Source organism: Electrona antarctica (genome assembly GCF_951216825.1).
Source record: "Electrona antarctica genome assembly, chromosome: 15".
Classification (NCBI taxonomy): Eukaryota; Metazoa; Chordata; class Actinopteri; order Myctophiformes; family Myctophidae; genus Electrona; species Electrona antarctica.
The window spans coordinates 18,590,241-18,609,948 of NC_136796.1; the positions used below are offsets into that span (position 1 = coordinate 18,590,241).

Consider the following 19,708-nt stretch of genomic DNA (forward strand, 5'->3'; position numbering starts at 1 on the left):
TGTGTGCCCCTCTGTGTCATTAGGGGGTCAATTATGGTGATTAAAGGGAAGGTCCTTAATCTCTCTCTGGTTCATGAAATGCACAAGTGTGAATATATTTATTTGCTTTGCCCTTCAATATTTATTTACTGGACCTTTTAATAACTCGTATAAAACAGCATGTTGCAGAGCAGTGATTACACACTGGTCCTATAGTGGTTTGTGACATTGGTTCACGTTCTCAAGGTTTTATCTTATGTTGACTTCAGAGACAGACAAATATTATGTAATGACTCTCATTATTACAGGCAAGCAAACAAAAACGAATACAAATAACAACAGAATCGATAAAACAGACAAATCAGTGTTCATATCTCTGAAATTGACTTGCTTCATTGATTATAAAACAGGTGTATGTGTTTGGGCTAAAATTGAACGTGTGTGTGTGTGTGTGTGTGTGTGTGTGTGTGTGTGTGTGTGTGTGTGTGTGTGTGTGTGTGTGTGTGTGTGTGTGTGTGTGTGTGTGTGTGTGTGTGTGTGTGTGTGTGTGTGTGTGTGTGTGTGTGTGTGTGTGTGTGTGTGTGTGTGTGTGTGTGGATAATTGCATGTATCGATTGTGATATTTAGACATTTTCCCTGTGCTAAACCAGTCAAATCCATTCACTAATTCACAAGATAAAGTCAAGCCAGCCAATGCTTATATTCTCTAGCATATCTTTTTGCGATTTCCCCCTCTTTCTCCTTCTATATGGATAATGGATATATACATTGTTGAGTGTTACATGACATTACAGTGTTAATAGAGGTCTTTGTACCATTTACTGTAAGTCAGCCTATGCTTTTCTGACTCACAATGGATGAATATGAATAAGTCTTTATTTCTATCTTAACGCCTTCTTACTCTCTCCTCTGATCTCTTCTCCTCCTCTCTCTCTCTTATCCCCAGTCCTCCAATTGTCTCTTATCGTATAATTTTCCGTATAAGTGCACACTTTAAAATAGTTAATCCAAACAGTGTTTTAGCTAATGAACCATATCCTGATTAAGGTGGTCTGTGGGGATACGGTGCTTATGTCTTTTTAATATCTCCGTATGGGTGAATTAACACAATCATTCTGAACACTATGCCTTGTTAATAGCACTTACACACACCACTAAAAACAACAGTGAGTTAAGGTGCACGCCTCATTGTCCTGGCTAATATCACATCCCAGCTGTCACAGCTACCATGTGATGAAAGGTCGTCGGTCTGATCCCCGTTACTACTTTGGTTGAAGGCATTACAGAAAGGTATACCATTTATTTACATTCAGGGTTTTAATCATTGTGAAATGATCGCCTTGACGTGAATGAATGCCCTACTTCATCATCATACAACAGTGTCACACAAGTAGCAAAAATAGTCAGACCGGTTGTGAGCTTGTAGAAAAATAGTGAAAGTGAAAGGTTTGTCTGCAGGTCTTAAATCTTGAGCCAATGAAAGTATTAACAAGAGCTTGTGACTAATTTTACTCATTGGAACATTGATTAGTTTTCCCAATCTCAAATTAACAGCTTTGGATTGGTTTGCTAGAAACAACCCCTTGGACAATTTTCCACACCGTAACAGTAACAAACGATACAGACTCGACGTTGTCCACCCCTACCCTAAGCAAGCAGTTTTGTGGTGGTGTGCAAGGAAAAACTACCACTTAAATGGAAGAAACCTCAGGCAGAACCAGGCTCTATGGCGGCCTTGACCTTGTCAGGTGGAGAGGGAGGTAGAGACGAGAGAGAGACCTATGATGATGGCAACAACAATATTAGGAAGTATAACAATACCATAATATAAAAATAGCAATAATATCAGGCGTAACAATAGTGTAATAACTGGTATCAGTCCACAATCAAACAGCACTTGTTTCTCTAATATTCTTGTTATGCACCCCTCCTTGTTACACTCCCTGTCTAACTCTAAGGATACATTCCCTTCCTGTTTCTCATCTCTTGCTCTCTCCCTCCGTGGTTTCGACATCCACCACAGAATGTCTCCCTGTCAGTGTAATTGATATATCATTGTATTATTATCAGTTCCCGATAGGATGAGCCATTTGCACATAATGGGCTGATATAATAAGTAATGAAAGCGGGAAGGATAAGCCAGACAGATGGACATGAATTAAATAATGCAAAAGAAGGGACTGGTCGACATTCAATTCAGGTTCCAACGTGAAGACCGAAAAAGCTGGACGCACACTACAACAAGGGGGGGGGATTTTTGATTGAATACCTTATTAGTAAACATGTAAACAAATTCACACTCAGGGAGGCTCAAGACAGTTTCACACCTTCAGTGTCCAAGAATGATACAAGTAGATTGAGAGTATAAGGGCCGATTCATATGCTATTTTAGAGCCGAAGAAAAGTCGGTTTGGTTCTGTAGAGCCAGGACGTGAAAGCATAATCAACGGAGGGCTGAATTAGACCACCTGCAAGAGTCTTGAGACTTTTGTTGACAAAAGAGGAAATTCTGCCCAGGAATCTTTTTCTTTGATCAACTTTTTTTGATCACCTTTGTTGCCATGCTTTCACCTGAAAGTTTGTTGTCAAGAATACAGCCCAAGAATATACAGCCCGAAAGAGAGTGTGTGACAGCAGCAAGAGTCATGGAAAATTAAGCGTTACAAATGTAATGACGAACGTGCTCAAATACAACAGCAGCAGGATGCTATTCACTAAAATGTAGGCACCTGTGTGTCCCTTAACGGTCCATTACGCAGAATGCGAGATAAGTTACTTCGGAGGAAGACGGGTATAAGTAAACGAAGTAGACAATTACGTAAGACACGTTTCCTAACCCCTGGAAATGAATCCATTAGAATGGTGGACAGCTTCCTTCATTTCATTGTCCCTTTTTATAAGACTGGCTAAGTTAGCCATTATTATGCCATGTGTGTTCTCGTCAGAAATGGATCGTTTCATTCCCATGCAACAAGAATGTATAGCCATAGAAATTCTATTAATTTATATCGACGGCCGTTCAGTTTGAAAGCTACACAAAAATATATTTGTAATGATTCTACATGTGTCATTTTTTTATTTTACATCATTGGCTATTCAAAGTGTGAGAACTACTGATTTAGAATGCATTATGTAGAATCTGCCTCAGGTCTTAATGGGTTAAATTATCACTAACTCGTAATAGCTGGACAAGATCTGAAATCTTCTCTCGCCTGAGAAAACATACGTTTACAATTGCACAAGTATAAAGTATATTACACTGTGTGTGCTCTTCACACGGCTCACCCTGAGAGCCGGCCTCAGGGTAGAGGTGTAGATATTTTTTCTCATGGCCCTTTCTAAGAAGTGGAGGAATGGCAGCCAGATGCAGGAAAACAGGGGCGTATAGCGTGACGCAGAGTACAGACAACGCAATTGCGTTGGGACCCAGAGGCATTTGGGGCACACGGCTGCCCAACTGTGCGGTACCGTCTGTAAAACCATCTGTAAAATACATTTATAAATACATACAGAGATGCAATGACAGTTGAATTGACCAAAGTTTGGCGGAGCCCGGTGGTGGCTATACTGCTAGCACACATGTGCCCCACCCCACAACAGCTCAGGTGGAAGGAGGGTATAGGCTCAGAGCCATAGAGTAAGACAGAGTTACGACAACTCCGTTCACTTCATGGGGCCAGTCCTACATAGACTTCTATTGGCGAAGAGCATTACAAAGAGTCCTGGACCAGAAGTTGGCAGAATGCACTGGACTCAGGCAACAGCCCAGTTTTAATGATCTTAAATCCCTTTATATCGTTTTTAATAGGCTAATTGTACAACATAAGATTTTATTGGTTGTGAAAGAACCCAGACAGCTCAGTAAATTTAATTTTAAACAATCCTCAAAAGATATGCAATATACATTATACATTATACATTACATTATTATACATTATTTTTCCCATTCTGACCCGATACCGATATATTCATTTAAATAACCAGGGCGAGAAACGACCTCAAGGGCAAGGTTGTGTGCATGTATCTGCCTGGGTGACGGCAGACTGCTGGGTGAGTGCTGGCGCTTTGGCATGGGGGACAGATCAACATATGGAATGAATTCTGTACTGGCCATATATGGAGTCTTGAGTGTACAGGGTTTGATGAGGTCAGATCAGAATATGGAATGTCAGAACAGGTTAGCTCCAAATATGGACATCTAAGGGTGGCAGCAGGGGCAGTGTCTTGAGTGTACAGGGTTTGATGAGGTCTGACCATATATGGAGTGTGTCTTGAGTGTACAGGGTTTGATGAGGTTAGATCAACATATGGAATATCAGATCAGGTCAGCTCCATATGGAGATCTAAAGGTGGCGAGGGCAGTGAGGGCAGTGTCTAGAGTGTACAGGGATTGATGAGGTCATATAAACATATGGAATGAATTCTGTACTGGCCATATGGAGTGTGTCACGAGGCGTGACGGACAGACTGACTGGCATGTTTTGCATGTTACGTTTTCATAGTAAACCTAGCATCAAAACGAAAAAGAAATAACTAATGTCATGTTGATGATGTCATAGTGATGTCAAATTGATGTGGTCAGTGTGGCCTCGTGGCTATAACAACTCTGGAATGTTAGCACCACTTGCTTAAATTAGTTCTTGATTTTCTGCAGTTTAGTAATGGAGTCAAAGGTATCTCCTCTGGTCACACAGGGCCAAGGTTCCCCGGCACCTACACCCCAGGACATTAACTACAGCAACAATCACCCACACGCCACAATGCTGGTGCCCAACCCGCCTTCTGGTGCCCTCGGAACATCTGCACCTGCAACCAATCTACCTATTAGCCAGACTCATCCAAGCGTGACGAGTGGCATGACTGCCAGTGTGCAGCCAGCAGCGGTCGGAAGAGCTGTTCAGCCTGCATTAACTCTTGCACCTATAATGCCTGCTTCAGGCCAACCTCACAGACTAGGGCCTGGTGCCCCAGGCCAACCACAGAGACCCGGAGGGCCTGGGATTGGGATGGCAGTCCGTGCCAGGACCAGCGCTGTTGCACCTCAACTCGCCGTCAGACCACAACAGACATTCATGACACCTGGGGGATCTGGCATACATACTGTACCTGCTGGCCATACTCTGATGAGAACAGAGACGGGCCACATGTTCCTCGTACCACACAACTATGTGGCTCAGCTCCAGGCCAAGAGCCAGACGGTCCCCAACATCCACCCCAGACCTGCCACCCCAACAGCCAGGCCGGCGTACCAGTCCATCCACGTCGGTCCGCTCATTCACCCAGTGCCCGGAATGGCAGGAAGGAATCCCATCAGCGTGACCGCCCAAGCCAATCAGAAGCTGAGCGATCCAGGGGGCGGTACATTCCGAGATGACGACATCAACGATGTGGCGTCCATGGCAGGCGTGAACCTTAATGAGGAAAATGCTCAGATCCTAGCGACCAACTCAGAGCTGGTGGGCACAAAGATCCGCTCCTGTAAGGACGAGAACTTCCTGGCCACTGGCCTTCTGCATCGACGCATCCTGCAGATAGCCAGGACGTTCGGAGTGAGCGAGGTGCCGGTGGAGGTGGTGAACTTTATTTCCCACGCCACCCAGTGCCGACTCAGCGCCCTGCTGGAGAAGGTGTCGGCCGCAGCTCGGCATCGCGCGGACGGGTGCGGTGGCATGGATGCCGAAGGAGGACTGTACGAGCAGTCGTCGGACGTCAGGGCACAGCTCAGTTTCTTTAAGCAGTTGGAGAGCATGGAGAAACAACGCAAAGACGAACAAGAGAGAGAGATCCTTCTGAAGGCAGCCAAGAGTCGTGCCAGACAGGAGGACCCCGAACAGGCCTGTCTGAAGCAGAAGGCTAAAGAGATACAGCAGCAGGAGCTGGCCCTCATTCAGCAGCACGACGCCAACCGCACGGCCCTCGACGCCATCGGCCCCCGCAAGAAACACAGGTTGGACTCGCCGTTGGAAGCCTCCGCAGCCGACTCGGAGGTCGCTTCAAGCGCGCGGGGCCAGTGCTCGTCCACAGCCGTCACCTCCTGCCAGAAGCCCCGAAAGAAGGTCACGCGAGTCAACCTCCGGGACTTCATCTTCTGTGTGGAGCAGGAGAGGCCCAGATCATTACTGCTCTACAAGGCACTGCTGGGAAAGGCTGAGAAATGCTGAGTGTCTGTCAAGGACGTATTCTCTCTGCCCACTGCAACTTCATGTGGCCGGTCGTCTATTATGTACAGTACGACTACAGATTTGGTTTGGTTGATTAATCTATGAGCACTCCTACAGATTTTTTAATTGCAATAAAAGGGTGTAAAATGTGCAAGGCATGAAACGTGCATGCCTTGCGCCTTTTACACCCTTTTATAGCAATAGTGTAACAGATCCCAGCAGATATTTATGAGAAGTAAAGGTGGAAAGATATTTTATCTGCATCAGTCAATACGGGTGGGGTTATTGGAGCCTGTTTCCTGTAGGAGAATTAGGTGGATTGTGGTTTTGGCAGCGATGATGAATGGAAGTATGAAGTGGAATGCAAAGAATCAGTGCAGTGGCATTACTGTCTATTTAAAAGCCTACCAGGTATAGTGAATAAGGTGACATCACAAGCAGAGTTCACTCTTTGATCTCCTGACACAGGCCACTCATGCAAGAGTTAACACAGTTTTTAACTCCCGGTGAAAGTACAATGACTGTCAATCACCCTTGACATGTGCATGAAGGACATAGATGTGAAGTTGTGACACTTAAATGGAAATCTGTTACGTTATTTGTTTTATTGTTTATCCGTTTTTATTCAGTGTTTAGAGTGATAGTATGTGTTAGCCTATTGTTAGTGTTATTGTAACAGTATATTTGTAGCCTGTTGACAATTCTTTGTAGAGTTATAAATGTACTGATACTGATATAACTCTACAAAAATGAATTGCTTTAATATTGGTTAACGCCACCTTATAAGCACATTATAAAGCATTATAAAGGCGACCTTAATATAAAGTGTTACCCAATTTATTTTTGAACTGTTTACTGGGCTCTGCATCTCTGTCTATATTAGAGAACAGTTTCATTACTAATATGCTAAAATGCTTTAATTGGCTATTACTAGAGAGGTGGTCGTTGGTGGCCTATTTGGAACGATGCAAGTTGGAAATGCATGCCCCACTCAGTTATTATGTCTGTGTTCGTTTTATGCCCATATATGGAGTTCTTTGTCAAGCATGCCCATATTATGGAGTCTATGCAGATGTCAGAACAACATTGTCATGTCATAACAGGCCAGCTCCATATATGGAGAATTGGAGATCTAGGCTAATTTATGGCTAATTTGGGCCTGTCCAGAGCCTGAGCAGAGGCTTTTGTGCTGGTTCTGGACAGCTATAGCTATCCGACGGACTCCACATAGGGTACTGCACTCGCGTGAACGCGTGTGTCAAATTTGAAGTCTTTGTGTGGATTACCTACATACAGTATACGTACATAAATACACACATACGTACATACATACACATGTACATACATACATGCACATGTACGTACATACATACACACGTACATACATACATGCACATGTATGTACATACAGACACACGTACATACGTACGTACGTACACACTTACGTACATACATCATCATCATCATCATCATTTTTCGACCGCGGTCGAGATCATGGATTTCACAATGTCATGCCAGACTTCCTGGTTCTTCATTGCCATCCCCAGTTCCTGCTTACTGATGCATGTGTCCCTAGCGATGACATCAGGGAACGACAGTTTTCTACGTCTGGTCTGGTTTGAGGCAGGACTCAAGGGAAGATATAACCTCATTGTCAACTCTGTAGCAGTGGCCGGCAAACTGTGTTCTTCTGGATCGGACTAGTGAAGAAACATGGGGAAGGTTGCCGTATATTAGATTACTAAGATTAGTCGATGGGTGGCTCTTCCAAGACAGATTTTACGCTCTCATTAGAAGGCGGGTGTAAGTGCCATCCAACCATTTCTCTAGTTTCTTTGAAAGTGTCCATGTCTCGGAGCCATAGAGTAGAATCGGCTCAACGGTCGTCCTAAATATTTTTACATGGGTGCAACAAGCAAGTAGGAACAGTTCTAGTTAAAGGTATATTCAGTGATTTCACTTAATTCAAATATCACTACTTTTTTTGTTTTGTTGTGATAATCCACCCTACTATAGAGTGTGCTGTCCCCAGTTAACCCCTGGGGTCAAAAAACCTTAGGTTTAGTTTTTGGCTGGGTGGCCCAGCCTTCATCCAATCAGGATAGAGAGGGGCCTTCCGCCAATCATGATCGAGCGGGGGCGGGCCTTGTGTTTGCTGTTGGCCTGTCGTGTGTCCCCCCACTGTAGTGCGTGCATGTGCACATCTTGTTACCGGGGTAGACCGGGGGGTTTTCCAAATCACCCAAATCACTGAATGCTCCTTTAATGATATATTTTCTCTATTATTAATTCTGCAGTCAGTTTGTATTGGAGGTGGGGGTCACAAGACATGGCCAAAGCATTTCCGGGGGTCCCCAGCCAAAAGCGTAGAGAACCCCTGCCTTATAGGACCAACACTTCAGATGATCACAAGCCTCCTTGTTGTTGTGTGGCCACTCGGGAGCATGGAACCCTGTCGGGCACACAAGAGCACTTTCTCCAACGACTGCCATCTGGGTATGGTTGAGCAAATCTGTGCAATTTGTGTGTTCTCTCTTGAGTTCTTTTAGAATTTGTTGGATGTCAAGAATGCTTGAGTGGATGCTGCGAGGGAGTCTTTCCAATGGGAACTCATTATTTTCAAGGTGCCCCAGTTCCTTCTACTGAGGAAACACTAAGTGGTCTTATATTCTGTTAAGTAGAGTATTGTAGAGAGAGAGTCCACTCAGGGCACTGCACGCACAGTGCGCTGACTCCACTTCCTAGTGTGATGTCAAAGCTGGCATTCTCACCAGACAGCTGGATTCTTTAGAGCTGGCAGAGGTGAAGTGTGTGTATGTGTGTGCGCGCGCATGACGGTAAAGGAGAACAGGATAGCAAAGTGAGATGAGAGCATGCGACAGTCAAGTATGCAGATGAGAGTGGGAGACTCCTAAACAGTTTGAACGTTTCCTTAATTCATCACGGTCACCCTGTGCGTGTGGCAGCCAAGGCTATGGACTTCTTGCGGAACAATTTCTTCTGTTACAGGTCTCAGTTATAAGACCCATATGCAGATGAGTATTGCTGCTGGAAAGCCCTGCTATGCCTGTTAAAACAGGTATAAAATAAATAGGACAGGTGACGACGGTGTTGTCCTTTCAGCCTCCTCATGCAGAATGAATTTATTAATTCACAAATCAATGTCTTTTCTCTATCTTGTGTTTTTCTTTTTCAATCAATAAATCAATACATCAATCAAAATTACATAGTTACAATATTCTTTTCTTTTCACATCACATTAGTTCACATTTAAATTCACATTTAGTTACTGTCATATCCAGAAGCATCTGTTTTAAGCAAAACACAAAAATGCAAGGACTGTTCCTTTAAATGTCTGTCAGACATTAATTAATGTAAGTAAACTAGCATACTGCTACAAATACCCTAAGGCATTATAGGTACTATAGTGCAGGAGTTGCATGTGGCTTTAGGAAAACGTTTTTTATAGTACTAAAATGCTTAAAGTGCATTAAAATGTAAAATACAAAAAACGTTTTGCATTCAAAAATACTGTTTACCAAAAATAATTCAGAACAATAATACTAAGCTAAAGGCTGGAATGATCTGGAGCCCCAAAACTCTTCCCTCATTTTCACCAAAACGCAGCAGAACCACCATTTTAGGAGCACATGGAACAACAACACATTATACTTTGCCACAAAACCACTTGAAATGAAATGAAAATGAAAATAGCTTCACCAAAAACGATCTCAAGAGTAAAATAAAACTTAGGCAACAACTGTGTGCAGTTTGAGTCTTTTGTGGTGTACAAACCTGTTAAAACAGGAATAAAATAAATAGGACAGGTGTTGTCGCCTGGGCACCATTCCATTTCGGGTTCATGAACCGGTCGGGAGCGGATGATATCGCTACCTCATGTTGTAGTATTGTTCCATTCCATTTCGGGTTCATGAACCGGTCGGGAGCGGATGATATCGCTACCTCATGTTGTAGTATTGTTCCATTCCATTTCGGGTTCATGAACCGGTCGGGAGCGGATGATATCGCTACCTCATGTTGTAGTATTGTTTTGTAGTCAGCAATCTTCCGGAACTTCCTTTTCCCTCAAACCGATTTTTCTCAATAAAAGCTACAGGCTACGAGAGCTTTTGTTATTCTTCCGGTTTGAGGGAAAAGTTAGTTCTGTTTGATTGTTCCTGCCTGATGACTACAAACCAATACTACAACATGACGAAACGATATAATACGCTCCCGACCGGATCATACGGCACTTTTGAAACAGAGACCAAAGCCTGGTGAGGCGAGGTTATTCAACAAGTGAGTCTCTCAGAACGATGTGAGTCGCCACACTGCCCCCTAGTGGTGACAACACTAGGAAAGTTCCACTGTGTAGTGTTACTGAAAAAACTTTCAAACCAATAGATATATTATGCATTGTCCATTCTTGCTCATATACTGTAGCAACATTCTTTTCACAAAAACAAAAATACATTTTGTGTGCGTCACACTTCCATACGAACTTTCAGGCCAAGTCACGTAAGCGGGTGCCACCGTAGGTATGGGTGCTGGCATAGTAGGTGGCACAGCGTGTGGCCCCTGTGACGTCATGTGGCAACCAAGTCTATGGACTTTTTACAGAACAATGTATTCCGTATAAACTTTCAGGTCAACATCATCAAACATGATATAAGGTGTCGCTCACTTCACACAAGTGTGATTGTTTTGGTCTTAAATGATTCTTTGTTGAGGCCTATGCACAGAATCTTACTTGAGTTCTAATTCTTGCATTCTAACAAGCCTCGTGCTATTGAATGCATGCCGTTTGTGGACCACAGAGGTTGGTGTTCAAATTAAACTATTGTGTCTGTGGCTGCATGTGGACTTTCATTATTATATGAGCTTTTTGACAACTCTGCTTTTATTTCTAATTAAAGACAGAGTGCTGCTGTGAGTGAGCATAATATGGGCTTTGCACTGCAGCACTTTTGTGGACATTAGTCAGTTTTTTGGACAGCTCTATACCATGGTTAACGGATCTGGTGATTAAGAGTTATGCTTGTAAATGTCAGAACAGCGTGTGCTTTTGGCTTCATTTTCAATTGAGATTAGATGCTTATTATGCTGATTTATTCCTATTGATTTCAATTTCCAGGGCTTTATTCACTGGAAGCCATGCCATTAAAACGGCAGCCTTGCAGCATATGAATTGAGGTCCTGGGGATTACAAATGTCTTTCAATTGTTTCTGGTAGAACAATGGCTTTTGAATGAGCCACAGTATGTGTGTCTATGAAAGCAAAGGAGCTTCAAGCAACTGCCTCCCTTTGTTTCAGTGTACCCAAACAAGAGGTGCCTAGAGCAGGCGTCTCTTCACACCACAGTGTACCCAAACAAGAGGTGCCTAGAGCAGGCCTCTCAACTGCCTCCCTTTGTTTCAGTGTACCCAAACAAGAGGTGCCTAGAGCAGGCGTCTCTTCAAGCAACTGCCTCCCTTTGTTTCAGTGTACCCAAACAAGAGGTGCCTAGAGCAGGCGTCTCTTCAACTGCCTCCCTTTGTTTCAGTGTACCCAAACAAGAGGTGCCTAGAGCAGGCGTCTCTTCCGGGTTTTTTAACGGCAACAAAACGTTTCCGTTTTCTTGGCCGATGCATCAAGTTGCGTGCGTGAGCGTCATTTCCATCCACCAGCTGTTTAAACACCCTGAAAAGACGCCTGCTCTATCTTTCCCCCTCTTGGTGCTACTGTTTGGGTACACTATTTGTGATTTATTTGAATCCCTCTTTGTATCAGTTCCAGCCAATGGGCCTCATGCGCCAACCGTTCTTAAGAAGTTCTTAAGAGGAAATTTGTTCTTAGACCCACTTAGGAAGTTTTTAAGAAGGTTTTGGGATCCCTCAATCTTTTCTTAGCTGTGATTTGTTCGTAGGTAAGAACAGAATCCACGCACACTGTGGAGCACTCTTAGGGTGCCTTTTTCGTTCTTAAGTGCAATCTGAAAACATAAAGGGAAAACAGCGCCATCTGCATGATGCTCAAAGTTTGGTCTGAGGACCTCAAGGGGTCCTTGAGGAAGTTCCAGGCAGTCCACAGCAAAATATGGAATATTTTACCACTTTAATCCCATTTTATACATTTTATACTCACAAACGCGTCCCATTACTGCCCATTTTGAGCTTGTAGATCGGCTATTTTCAAAACATTTTGATAAATCTTCAAAACATTACCCTAGCAGAAAATATTTTCATATGGGGGTCTGCAGAATGCATGTCAATTTGGGGGTCCTTGACATGAAAATGTTTGAGAACCACTTGTTTAGAGTTCACAACCCAACCCAAACAAAAGCACCATACCCACCACATAACCCCCCCCCCCCCCCCCCCGCCATCACCCCCCCCCCAGTTGACTATTGTGAGATAAATAATAAAATACATTCATGAATATTGAAAATATTAAAATATTAAAATATTGAAAATGTGAAAATTTCTGTTCACTTCAGTACCTCCACAGTATTATTGATTTTTAATGTTTGGAGTCTGGTGTTCCACCATATTTAGTTTAGGTATTCTTGACTTCACTCAACTTTATTTCTATGTGTGAGGTCCTGTGAGTTGCAATCACACACAGGTGTGACTGCAGGTAAGGCCATGGAGTCATGCAAAACTACACCCACCTGGGTGAACACAGGGAGGAAAGTGAATTCCCAATGCCTTATATGGGATTGGTGGGGCGGTTCCCTATGGTAATTAGGATGCTAATTAGGATATGTGGGGCGTCTACCTATGATAATTTGAATGAACTGGCACACCCCTTCAAGTTACGAGGATTTGGATTCATCATCATAAGAACATGCTTACGAACAATTCTGCCTACCTAAGAACGTTTCATGAATCTGACTGGACTTCTCTTAGGAATTCACTTAGGAATAAATGTAAGAGGAAAAGTTAGGAACTTATTGGCGCATGAGGCCCAATGAGTTTCCACTTTCCAGCGTGGATGAGTTTTGTACTTTGTATGTGGCTCTTTTGGCAGTTGGTTCCCGCTCTCTTAGATCAGATGCTTCCTCTTTCAGTATCACTTTAAAATGTAATCCACCCTGTTTTTGAGCGGTGCACACCGTATGTCTGGGGTATGAACAGCTGCAATACCCATTTACACTGAGCACTACAACTATATCAATATCAATACAGTACAGAGTACAGTACAGTAACTATCACAATAAAAGTATAGTTGCACCACTCAGTTCACATGTTGTGATTTTTAATCCATTAATGGCCTGCCATGTGTAGTAACATTGGGGACCGACACAGGTCCATTGGTGGGTGGGTGTGTGTGTATCGTGCGTGTGTGCGTGCGTTCGTTCCGTAATGCAATTCCAATGGTAAGCTGTGTTGTTTTCACCCCAAGAAGGAATGGCGTATTCGGCAAGGCCCCAAATTTAATATACGGTATGCGTGTCTCAAAAGAATTGGCTTTTCAGTCCACCTGCACAGCGCACACTGTCACTGGATGGCTGGTAAATGCTAATGCACTATTGATTTCTGCCAACAAAGAAGGTTCCCTGGCATCCAGAGATGCACTCTGCAAATCCAGTCATTTCTTTGTTATTTAAGGCTATGTCTGAGTTTATTAATATTATTATGGTTCTACAGAGTGTAATCACAGAGTGTAACAGGAATATCCTGGCAGGACTTGTTAGGCAATGTCTAGACAGCGGAGATTGACATAGCCTACAGTATTTAATGCCATAAGTCAGTGTGGGGATTTGTGGCGAAACCGTGTGTTGTTTTGAATGGCCTCCAGGTTGCGTTTGTGCTTTTGGACTCTCACCTCAAGGAATTAATTTGTGCTAATTATTTGTCTGCAGCAGACAACCTTCTATTGTTTGCATTAGAGGTTAGGCTCTGTCAACTTCACATTCATGACCAGCTGGCATCGCTTCACATATTTTCCCATTTGCACCGTGTACAGCGTTGTGTCACTTTGTAAATGCCAAAATCTGCATCGCCTTTTGGCTCCAATAAACAAACCCGTCCCCTCTGTCACTGCCAGCCACACAGATCACACTGCTACAGCCAGAGATGCAACGAGAAAGCAAACATTGAGACCAATCTGTGCGTTCCCTGTCGACCACGGCTGCCCTTCCCTTTGTATCATCAGAGGTGAACATCGCTCCTGGTGTTGCACTTGGAATCAAAACAAAATCAACAAATGAAAACCCAGTTTCAGCAAACAGTCCAAATTCAAAATCCTGGCTGACCTTTTTCAAATCCCCTCAGGACATGGCAGGGCAGGTGTTTGGAATTAGACTAGTACAGCAGTTTGCTCTACACTTGAGGCTGGCATGGCACACAAATAGTTGATGCTCCCAAAACATCAACATTAAAAACATTTTCCATCTCGAACCCGCCCTCATCTTTAGCCCACCTATGTGTTTTTATGGGTGTAAGTATGATTAAAAGTGTGCAGACCTGTGACTCGGGTTCCAACCCACATTCTGATATGAACTCAGTGAGTTGAAGCCGTTCCCTAATCTCTTAATGCTGTTCCCTCATCCTTGGCAGGGTCACAGGGGAAATACTGTAGATGGAGCCTTATCAGCCTCTATGGATTTATGGAGAATTTTCTCTGTAGTTTTATCCCACCTTTCTTTTACACGAGGTGTGCGTGTGCTGTGTGTATGTCCTCAGAGATATCACGTGAGGGTACCAGGGCTAGTCATATCATATACTTATACATTTTCATGACAGCCTTAATTATTGTATTAATCATGTTGAATGGAAGCTTCTCTGTTACAGATACATTTAGATTTTTCTAATAGTCCTCCTCAGGGTGTGAATAAGTTATTTAAACTAAACATAGTTTGATCTCTGTCTATATGCAGCTATAGGCTGCTAGGCCTGATGTCTGGCTATGCGAGGATAGGCCTGATCTCACTGATACCCTGGTGTAGAATGGGTTCCCAACATCGGGTCCGGGGACCAGAAACTGTCCACATGCACCCTTAAGGGTCTGTAACTCTTAAGAGTGTATACCTGGAACCAAACGGACCCTTACAGATCCATTTTGTTCCATTTTGTACACTCTCAGAGAAGGCATGTTAGGTAGTAGTGACTCAAGCTTTTTCCAAATGACCCCTGTCACCAGGACAGTCAGGCTCTTTGCTCTCAGACAGCCACAGTGTCCTGTGGCCCCTGAAGTGAAAGAAAGCAATTTAGTCCCCGTGGCCCTGAAGGGCCGACACATCAAAGGAGTGGTGTGGGAGGCTGACAGGTTCTAAGTCAGAGCCTGTCCAGCTTCGCTTGGGTGCAGGTGAGAAACTGGAATAGATGAAATTCTTTGTTTTGTAAGAACACAGAGAAATGAGAGTGGCTGTAGCCTTTTTATCATGTGATGCCGCTTCTGTCAACTTGACACTTTGTTCCTTTTTGTGGAGAGAAGATTAGACTGCACACTGGACAGGGAGGGGTCGTGACATTCAGGTTGGGTTGATCATGTTGCCTCTTCTGATCTGCCTCATGCAGTTTTCATGTGTTGGATTTGGTTTCTCAATCTTATAAAATGTCATGGAGGAATTCAAAAGTATCTAAACATTTAACGTGCGTGCGTGCGTGCGTGCGTGCGTGCGTGCGTGCGTGCGTGCGTGTGCATGTGCTCGTATGTGTGTGTGTGAGCACACTTCTGTACACACTTCTATCTGATAATGTGTAGAAATAAAACCGTCTGGGTTTCCAAGGCTACAGAATGTGTGAATCTGCATACTTGCCTCTACATGTGTGTGTGAGAATATCACACTGTATTTTAAATATTCCCCAGGTCACCATTACAGCCTAATAACTATGTCAGTGTGATTAATGGAAGCACGTTGCAGGGCTCTGATTGCACATTTATTCAACTATATTCCCATTCAGCTACAATACGCTGCTAGCCCACCATCCCTCTGCCTTCTTCATCCACTCTGCTGTGGCCACTGGCCAGCCCTGTTCAATGCACTGCACTGTGTTTGCACTGTACCGTATGCATGTTATGAGTCTGTCTGTGTCTCTGTCTCTGTCTCTGTCTCTGTCTCTCTCTGTCTCTCTCTCTCTCTCTGTCTCTCTCTGTGTCCAGCAGTGTCAAGCATCAGCATCATCTGTTATGCTTAGTTCTCTGTTTGTTGTAGACAGACGAGACCAGTCACATGGAGACAAACTGATGGAGACCTGCTCCAATCAGAGCACACCTGTGTAACAATGTGGAGACTGCATGTCAACTATTTCTTTTTTTTTAATGGTCTTTTTCAGTGGCATCATCAGGTGAAGCTGGCTGTCAGCATCTTCTGTGAATACCAGGTGAGCACCATTCTACAGTAGTCCGGCCCACACCACAACGCTGTCGCACATGTTTCACAGTTCCTCCACAGGCTGTTGATGGTTGGTGGCACACCGTCCAAGTTGGGCTCGACCACAAAATGAGCGCTCCCTTAATTCCCCCCGTCTCAGCCAATCACAAGTCGAGTCCTCCCCAACAATCCTTGGGGCAAAAAATATCACCTCCCACACAGAGCATCGTTTTTCATAATGGCTCAATCATTGTATAATTGCCGTGAGGCGTGAACGCAGTGTTTGCAGTGTGTCTTTATTCCCCGGTCCATTTCCCTGCATGTTGCTGCAGTGTGATCAATACCCACTTTGTTCAAGTCATGCATCGTTTATCACCTCTATAATGTAGCTTGTAAGACCATGATGGCTGGATGGAGCCTTGAATCCGCTCATTACGGCCAATAATTTATCTCCTAGCTCCCCTGGTTGACTCATGTACAATACCACCCTACACCCCACCTCAAACAAGCGTTAATGAGGAGGCAACGCCTGATATAAGGCATTGTGGGAGTGTGGGTTTGCTGATCAGTCAATTGACCTCAATTCCATGTGACTCCTCTCTTGCGGGGGAGTAGGTGGGGGGCTTAATGCGCTGAACGTCTGCTTCCATAACCTCACCGTGCCCTGAGCCTCATCTCAATAAATCAAGAAGCGGTTAATGAGATTAGAGGACTGCATGGATCGATGCAGACAGCCTGCACTTTACCAGCCTCCGCTCTCTTATGCCGTTCCAAGCCTCACAAACAACCGACATGACTTAAAGTGATGGATTTCCTCACTTCAGATTAGGGATGTCCCGATCACGTTTTTTTTTCCTGATCCATTCATTCAAGTTTTATTTATTCTCGAAATTACACTGAGTAATAACTCATTTTCAGTGTCGTCGAGTAATATAATCACATAGAAAAACATCACAATACATCAGAAGTAAAACAAAGAATACAATACAATACAAGGTATACATGTGAAATTACATCCGATTCCGATCATTTAATTTTGAGTATCTGCCAATACCGTTTTTTCCCGATCCGATATTTATATTTTTATGGAACACTTGTGGCATATCCCAATATCCAAAATCACAGGCAATATCCAGTCTAAAATCATGATATGGATATAATATGGATACTAGTGATGTCCCAATCACGTTTATTTGCTCCCGATCCGATTCCGATCATCTAAAAATGATGTGATCGGCCCCGATTTCCGATCACGTGATCTGATCGGGACAAGCCTACTTCAGATGTTTAGACGCCACCTTGCAGCTGTGGAAGAGGTAGCAGGCAGGAAGGGAACACACGATTATGAGAACATCTACCAGTCAAATCCAAGCTGCTTCGGGCAGAGATTCAGGTTTAACAATGTAAGTGTGTCAGGTCCAGGACGGAAGCACATTATACAGGTTATGTTGTGTAAGCAGATTCTTGAATGTCTTCCTGCGGTGCACACAGACACAGGACAGATTGTGTATCTGGTGAAATGGGGAAGGTGTGAGGCAGGTAATGAGGAAGGTACTGTAAAGTGGTGCATCTGCATGAGGATCTTTGTCAGTGTGAGCTGTGCTCATAAATCCTGTCCCTGCAGGGACCATGTGAGTCTCCTCTGTGAAGGGAGGGCGACATTCCTCTACTCTTCCTCCCTTCTAGAGGTTGTCCCAATGTCCCATATCAATGTTTCAAGACCCATACGCCTTTTAGATAGGCTGTTATTACAGTAACCAATCTCTCAGATTAGAGAGGAAGCAGGTGTGTGTGCGTGTGCGCGTGCGTGCGGGTGTGCATTTGTCTGTGTGTGAGGCTTTCACATACAGTACCACTCGTTGGGTGGTGGTGGTGGCCGTGGGGTATTGTAGATGAAAGACAAACAAGTAAATCTAGTAATCAGAGACTATCAGTGCCTCCTGCAGGGCAAGCAGACGGCCAGAGAGATAATGTTGATGTTGGACAGAGATCAGAGGTGCTGCTGGATGGTTTACATTTACACAAATGCAGAGAGAATGGCCTCCTGTCAGATAATGTCTCTGAGTTGCATTTTGAGCTTGTGGATCTGATACCTCTGCTTTCATGTGACGCTGTAGTATGATTAAGTAGGACATTCATTCGCTGCCAATGACAACATTGGACGACATTTTTTTGTTGTTGTTTTTTGGGGTTTTTTGTTTTCGTTAAGTGTTTTTAGTTGTTACACTAGACGGCACTCTTAGCTAACCTATGATTCACCGTTTGAGTCTCATTGAAACCAGGAACCAGGAAATCACGTCCAAAACTCTCGTCCACTCCCACGAGGGCGAGAGCGACCAACGCACACACACACACACACACACACACACACACACACACACACACACACACACACACACACACACACACACACACACACACACACACACACACACAGCATACATGCAGCATCAAATTGCACGTCAGGAGGTTTTGATGCAGTGAGATGACTGTGTGTGATGACTGTGTTCTCGCCGCTCAACTCATCTCCCATCAACTATTTTGTCTATAAAAATAGCTAGAAATAGACGGGAGTTTATAAAGTTTCTTTATTAAACAAAGGAGACAAGTTACAGTCCTGTGCGCGCGCTCTCTCTCTCTCTCTCTCTCTCTCTCTCACTCACTCATTGTCTCTCTCTGTCTGCACTGTCATTCTTTCTCTTTCTGCTTAACCGAGAGGAATATTCATGGTGTCCAGGTGTCAGGTTCTTCAGTAGAATATTCATGGTCTCTGATCGCCACAGGTGTTTGAGCAGCTCTGGATTTAGGATTCTCAACCTTTTTTATTTCTTTTTTCAATGACCTTCAGTTTGATATGCATTAGTCTACAGACCCACTTTTTATCTCTGGGACCCCCCAATCTACACAGTAAAACCCTGTGTCCTAACGTCACTTGTTCATCCCCTGGAGTCATCTTAAAATCGTCTCATATACAAAGCATTCATTGATTGATCATTCATGTATTATTATTTATTTTGGGCTAATCACACTGTTCTTTGTCTTTCAATCTTAATCTCTAGTCTCTGCTGAATAGTGTGTTATTTCACTATATGCCTCTGCCTGCTGTTCTTTAATATTACTGTACTACAGAAGCTACAGTACAGTATGTATGTATGTATGTATGTATGTATGTATGTATGTATGTATGTATGTATGTATGTATGTATGTATGTATGTATGTATGTATGTATGTATGTATGTGAGGCCAGTGTAGCTGCATTATATTGCACA

At 43.7% G+C, this 19,708-nt stretch overlaps 1 protein-coding gene across 3 annotated transcripts in view; it reads left to right on the top strand.

Moving 5' to 3' along the window:
* LOC306937904 (receptor-type tyrosine-protein phosphatase U-like) overlaps positions 1–19,708 on the top strand; it is an 88,173-nt gene that overhangs the window by 16,993 nt on the left and 51,472 nt on the right. For all 3 annotated transcript variants that reach the window (XM_079521931.1, XM_079521930.1, XM_079521932.1), the window contains exon 3: positions 16,401–16,448. The gene's annotated coding sequence lies outside the window, so the exon portion shown is untranslated. The remainder of the gene's footprint in view (positions 1–16,400; positions 16,449–19,708) is intronic.